The sequence below is a fragment of the Equus caballus genome, chromosome 23, assembly GCF_041296265.1.
Source record: "Equus caballus isolate H_3958 breed thoroughbred chromosome 23, TB-T2T, whole genome shotgun sequence".
In the NCBI taxonomy this organism is placed as follows: Eukaryota; Metazoa; Chordata; class Mammalia; order Perissodactyla; family Equidae; genus Equus; species Equus caballus.
Window position 1 is genome coordinate 17,718,912 of NC_091706.1, and position 7,110 is coordinate 17,726,021.

The window sequence follows — 7,110 nt, forward strand, 5'->3', positions numbered from 1 at the left end:
TCGGGGAGTTGAGGATTTATTGGAGGAAACCGTTACTGCATTTGTTTGAAGTATTAAATGAAATAGAACATGTTCTTGGTTAGCCCATGACGTCAGTCTGAGATCTTTCCTAACACAAGGCTTTCTGCGGTATGGGGTCAAAGCCTTTGCCTGTTGGACTACTTGGCCTTTATGCATGCTGCAAGTTTGTCTCTAGTTCTTCAGTATGGAAAAACATTGTGGTTGATAACAAATTAAAAAACAAACACATAAAATAGTTGAACATCTTGTTTTAATCCAAGCAAAACTTTGTCTTGAGAAATCTGTAGAGGGTTGGAATATATCAGTGACTTTACAGTGTACCACATACTTTTGCATTTATGTGGTACTTGGTTTTGCTGATGGGAAAACTAAAGGAATACAGGGGGAGCATTCAAGAATCAACAAAACAGGGTCACTTTCTTAGGCTGGAGAGACTCCCTCTAGGCAATGAGACGTTATCAATAAATACCCAGGCAAATAAAGGTCCGAGACCCCCTGCTAAAGCCAGTTAGACACAAACTTCTACCTCACGAAGTTTGACTGGAGGAATGAAAGAGCTGCCAGGTCCAGGCATTTTCAAAATGGAAAAGGAAACAAAACAAAATAAAAAGTACCATAGCCCCTTTGAAAATCAGATACGAGAAAGTTTGAACCAACTCAAATCAGGTTCCTATTAACCTGACATCCCCTGAGGGTCGGGTTGTTTCTTTCTCAGTTGGGGTTAACTATAAACAAGGACAGACTTCTAGTCAAGGAGCCCAGTGATGGGCAATTAGGTAGGTCCATTCAAAGGCATGACAGCCAGCATTACAGGACACAGGCATTCTGTCTTAAATGTTGCTTATGACAGAGGTTTACCTTTCTTGAACTTGGCTGTGCTGTTTTTCCCTCCAGCCCCTCAGCTGGAGGGGGTAACTAACTAGGAATTGCTGCAGAACAGAGAAGCAATATTCTTCCTTTTGCGGCATGCTGCTGTGGCAGAGACACGCTGCCACAAGGGTTACGCTTTAAAACTCTCTTTTTGATATATAAAAAGATTATAAACAAAGGGCAAGGCAAAGCAGAGTTGCAACTTCACCTTGAGTCCAAAGTAGTTAATCTCCTAAATCGAAGCTAAAGTTACTTTATTTAATTAGGAACTTTAAAATAAAATCAAGTTTTTAAAAAGTTGTAGGATTATAACAATTAGTCTACTAATATTTTCCCCCTTTTCTGAGGTCTCAAGAGAAAAACAAGTTTTCTTGATCATCTTTTTAAAATAAAAATCGTAGGCCAGGTGCAGCTTTCAAGGTTCCTTCTGAGATTTAGGGAAGGAAGGAAATGGGAAAGGATAGAATTACACATTATTTCTTACCTTTTCCCAGTTCTAAGCAGAAACCTACTTCATCCTTCCGACAGATTAGTTTTCCAAAAAAGAGTTTGGGCTTTGCCTAAGATCCCTCTGGAGCCATCGTCCTGTCCATTTAAATGCAACCCCAGGAGGGTTAGGATAGTGATACATTTCATCTATAAATTTCAGTGTAAAATAACTGGATATAAAACATTGGGTTCTCTATCTCAAGGGCAGCCAACATCTACGTACACATGCGCATTGCTTTTCTCAAAATTGGACTCTGTCCATATCCTGAATTCACTTTACAATTATCGTTTGGCTACTTGTTTTGGGTAGGCAGAATTGCAGCTGTGATGAGGGGAGTTCTCGCACTGGTTAGGTGGCCAGGCAAGGTTACCAAGGGGCTCATTCTGGCTTCAGAAAGGGCAGCAGGTCATCCGCACTCCCTGGAACCGGATCATCTCCACTTCCAGAAAGCGGATCGTTCCCAGTCTCAGAAACTGGGAGCAGATCATCCCCACCTCCCGCTCAAGAAGGAAGGCAGTCACCGCCAAGCTCTCTGCCACCTGGGCCTCTGGACTTGACTGTCCCCATCAGACCTTCAGAGGATCTGAATGTGGCCGACTTCTTCATGTCTGCAAGCTTCCCGCAGATGGCAGAGCCCAAGGTGAACAGGGCAGCTGTCGTCTTTTGTTTCACGTGGGCCTTGGAGACCTGAACCTTGCGCCAGCTCTTGGGCAGATGCTGCCTCAGCCCCACCAAGGCCGCGAGGCCCAGCTTCCTCTTGAGCTCCACGCATCATCTCTCTCTGGCTGCCAGCGCATGGTGCAGGACGATTTCCGCCTCCAATTCAGGGAGCTCGGATATGAGTTCCCTTTGCCCGGCCTCTGTGAGCCTCTGGCTGGGCAGTTGGGTGGGATTCCTAAGTGGGCTTAGAGGTCTCTGTCATGGCGCCGGGCACGGACTGAGAAAAAAGATGTTCTTTAAGAGAGTCTAGGGCCAATTCTTGGTGCGGAGAGTTGAACTGGTGGCCAGTGGAGAAATAATCTGCGCCAGCAGAGGCGACATCGAGGCCCGGGGTCAGACTCTCGCCGGCGGGTGGGACTCTAGGCGGGAGGGATCCACGTCTGGGCCGGAGAAGCGGACGCCCAGGCGCTGGGTGGCCGCTGCCGCCCGCGAGGCCCACTTCCGGTGTGTGTGCGGTGGGGGTGCGGGGTCGGCCCGGGATCGCGGAGGCGGGACTTCCGGCGGGAAGGCAACCGCCAGCGGAACCTGCTTGCCCAGGCCTCTCGTGCTGGGAGCAGTGTTGGCTCTCACAGTGGCCTGTGAGGTAGGCGGTGCTGTGGTTATTATCAGAGAGAGAGGTTTGTTCCCTCCTGTCACAGCGGGTGACAGGCTCTGGCCTTCAAGCCAAGTCCCACTCCCCTTAGGACCTCCTTCTGTCACAAAGGCCATTCCAAACCGTTGAAAATCGTTTGAACCCTTTGTACTAAGAGAAGTTTACGAACAAGCCCAATACGTAAAATAAAGGAGAACTGCGCCAAAGTAGGGCAGGGAGCGCAGGAGGTCTGGCCTCTACCGTCCCCGTTTTCCCTTCCCAGGTTCCCGCAGGGGCCTCAGAAACTCCTGGCCCCGCTCGATAGTGGGCTTGTGCGCTGCTCAGAACTCCTGCCTCCAGTGGAGACTGATGCTCGGGGCCCGAAGCATCCACAGCGCCAGGGACTGGGGAGAGCAGAGCCCAGAAAGTGAGTCTGACCAGTCACAACTGGCATTTTTGGGGGGAGAAGGAGGGAGAGAATGAGCAAATCTATAATAGTTGTGTCAAATTTATGCTTAATGAAAGCAAAGACTATTGTGAGAATTTAGGAAAGAAGGAATAAGATATGCAAATGGACGGTACCTGGGTTTTCAATATTGTGGTTGGATTTTCTTTCTTTCCAAGCATCCACTGGCATTTTTGAAAGCATGTCTGCACACCTACGTGGTTATCAGTTGTGGGAGGTGGTCAGCACAGTAAAGTTGAAGCAGTTAGAATCTGTCAGGATGTCAACCCCCCATATCCCCTGTTTCTACTCAGAGCTTGTAATTGATACAGTGGAAGAATCAGGACTTCAATCCAGTGAGGGCCGGTGGTCAGGTATCACTTAGCTCTTTGTCTGCCTGCTCATTCCCAGGGAATAGCCTTGAGCAAATTCTAGATTCCAGTGATTTTGTCGGACATGCTGGTAGTTCTTGCAAGCGTGATCTTGTGGAACGTGATAGATCCTCAGCAAATTTCAGCAGTTTGTCATACTCATGTCGCTGCAGTGAAGCATCTAGCTGGGCATCCAAACCAACTTCAGCCCTCCTTTGGGTTTATCTTCAGTGACCCTTTCACGTAACTCAGTAGTGTCTATTATTGCCTTGCCCTGAAGCATGTGCCTCCCTAGATTGAAAAAATGAGAATTGTTCTTGTTGGAAACATGAAGGCTAATGAGGGATTTTGCTGTGTATATAAAGGCCTGAAAAGGGCAGCAAGGACTGCCTAAAACCTATGGTGTTCCAGAAAGTGGACTTTTCCTCCATTGCCTGCAGAAACACTCGTCGTTTCAGGAATGCTCTGACTCTGAACCAGAAATCCTCTTTCAAAACTGAAGATGAAGGGTAAAGAAGCCCCTGAATTAATAAGCCAAACAACACAGAATGCATATTGTCCGTTCAAAGTTCAGATTCCAAGTGACCAGATTTGAACTTGCGCTTGATTATCCTTCTCTGAATTGTTTCGGCCACCAACCTCATTATGTGTTTTCTTGTTTCTACATTTCGTTGTTAAGCTTTGATTCCCTTTGGTAGACTAATGATTTCCCTCATAGCAAAACTGACCTCACTTCTCTCAGCAACTTTGTTTCCAGATCCCAAATCGAAACATGGCCTCTGGAAGGGGGCCTACCAGCTAGGAATGTTCTGACCTCCCGGGTAGACCTGCACACATGAGTAACACACTGGAACAATACATTTTGCTAGGCTTTGCATAACCACATAAAAACAACACATATTTTGAAAACATAGATCTATCAAGTAAAATTTCACTGAAGTTACAGTGATTCTAACCAGCTGTTTGACTAAACTATCCTCTTAAGGTATAAAATACCAAACTGTTGTCCCATGGTTCTAGAATTTCACGTCTTTAGATTACACAATGAAATAATCTGTATTACATAGAAAGGCTCATAAAACTGTTAGTCTGAAACAGAAAGCCTTTTGATGTTATTTGGGCACTAAAAGTAGCCACAATATTTGATTCAGTAACCTATGAAGAAAGAATTTGGGAATTATTTTTGATTCTACAATGGTTTGCTGTCTTTGTTTCCAAGGAAGACACTATTGACCCATTGTTAGTAAAGAATGAACTTTGAAGTATTTCTCTAGGAAAGGTGATGGATATATACTAATCCTCTGTAAACGTAAAGGTAGATGGTCCAGCAAACTGATGTTTTTTTCCGCCATGTTCAGAAGCCTGTATGTTATGTTTTATAAGTAAATTATTGAAATCTGAATATAAAAGCAAAGCCATACACTTCGCTAGGTCCAGACTGTTTGGGGATGAAGACGCGAGATTGTAGTAATTGATAGAAATGTTTAGGGACTTGTAGCAGTGCCAGCAGGTTTAACCATTTGACTTCTTTCATTATAAAAGAGCAATATGGAGCCTCCTGATTGCATCGACTTGTAAAGTAGTCCACCTTGGTGGTTCAGATTGCTTCTAAAGACCTGACAACTCACCCTGCAGTCTGGTCATTTGCACTGCTAGATCTAACCACAGCGAGTTTTCTAGAGCTTTATTTCGATTACTGCAGAACTACTACCATGAACATTTTGTTCATTATAGCTGAATTCCAGGAGAAGTGTTTAAATATTTAATTGAGCCTGAAAATAAGGCATATAGTTGAAACCCTAATCCAGTCAGAATGTTTCACGAGTAGGAGGGGAAAATTGGTAGTTGGGCTTTTCTTGTGGAAGGCCAGAATATTGTGTCTGATTTCAGTTTACGAGTTATTTTCACTGCTATCGCACATCATAGCCCAGTTCCATCAATAATATATGCAGTGAGTCAGCCTCCCATAGATATTCTCCAGCATGAACTGGAGTATTTGCTGCAGTTTACAGCTGCAAACGATATTCCTAGCAATTGCCGTATTTCGGTAGTTGAGTTGATCTTCATTTAGGACCAGGATGACATTTCCTTTCAGCAGCCCTCCTACGTGGACTAATTAGCTTTTAAGAAAATAGGGGCGGCCCCATGGCTGAGTGGTTACGTTCATGCGCTCCACTTCGGCGGCCCGGGATTTTGCTGGTTCGGATCCTGGGCGCAGACACGGCACGGCTCATCAGGTCACGCTGAAGCAGCGTCCCATATGCTACAACTAGAAGGACTGACAACTAAAATATACAGCTATATACTGGGGGGATTTGGGAAGAAAAAGGAAAAAAAAAGAAAGATTAGCAACAGTTGTTAGCTCACGTGCCAATCTTTAAAAAAAAAAAGGAAATAGGTATATTACAGAATAGAATTTTCCTCTCTGAAGCCCAAACTTATTATCAGGATATTAAATTGGAGCTTATTACTCACTGTTATTCATTCTCTTTGGTGGTATATATAATTGTGGCAAGAGTCCCTGGGAGGACCAAGTTAAAATTCAGTATCTTGTTGAATCTGGAGAACCAGCATCCTCCTCCTGCCAAGTGTCCATCTGTGTGAGTTGATATGTATGGGATGAAGGGGCTTGTTAAGAGGAATTTTGTGCGCAGATCCTCAGAGGCAGAATAGGAATGACAGGGAGATGGAGGGGTGGAGAGAAGGGAAAGGAAAATGATCAAAATACGAAGGAACATCCCTAGATGAAAAATGAAGGTTCTTCTTGTTGGAAACTTGAAGACTGTAGATATAAAGGCCTACAGAGGGTAGCAAGGGCTCCTTAAACACTGTATGTTTTTCCAGAGAATGGACTTATACTTCAATGCTTAAAGAAATGCTAATGGCTCCAGAATTTCTCCTACACTCTGAACCAGAAACTGCCCTCTCAATGCTGAAGATGAAGGGCAGAGAAACCTGTGAACTAAGCTAAATGAAGGGCAATATGGGCAGACTTTGGGGGAATTTCACACTGGAAGTTGTCCTTACTCCCTTTTCTCATTTGGATGAGGAAAGTGGGGGGAACAGATTCTCCCTTCCCAGAAGTTTTGATCTTTGTTTTCTTTTTACGTATTGGCAGATAGCATGTTTAAGATAAGCCCTAGGGGCAACAGTGGGGAGTCATCTAAGAGAAGAAAATGGGCCAAGCTGGCACGTGAGCCAGAAAAGACTTGGTCAGTAACAGGCTGATGGATGTAGGTCGTCTGTGCTCTACCGAGGAACCGAGGGCTTGGTGTATTTCTCTAGTCCAGATCTAGAAATTTGGAGGATGCCTTAAAAGGGAGCAGGGGGTTGTAAAAAAGACAAGATTGACACTTGCTTCACATTTATCACCTTTCTTCCCAACCAGCGCATTTCCTGAATTACAGCAATTCCAACAAAGACATGGACAGCTGCTAAAATGTCTTCAGGGGACCCAGATTGCTTGACCCTTAACTCAGCAGGAAGATTTAGCAAGAAATTACATCTGGAGGATGCTCAGATTTTGAGTACCAGGAGATACACTGGGCACGGAGAGGACATCTACAGAAAGGACAGAGCTGAACCAAATGGAAGGGCTGGCCCTGAGCATAGAGGATTCCCA

The 7,110-nt window shown here is 44.9% G+C and overlaps 1 pseudogene; it reads right to left on the reverse strand.

Moving 5' to 3' along the window:
* Nucleotides 1–254: 254 nt before the first annotated feature.
* LOC106782483 (uncharacterized) lies at nucleotides 255–2,961 on the reverse strand (annotated as a pseudogene).
* Between the last annotated feature and the right edge of the window lie 4,149 nt (nucleotides 2,962–7,110).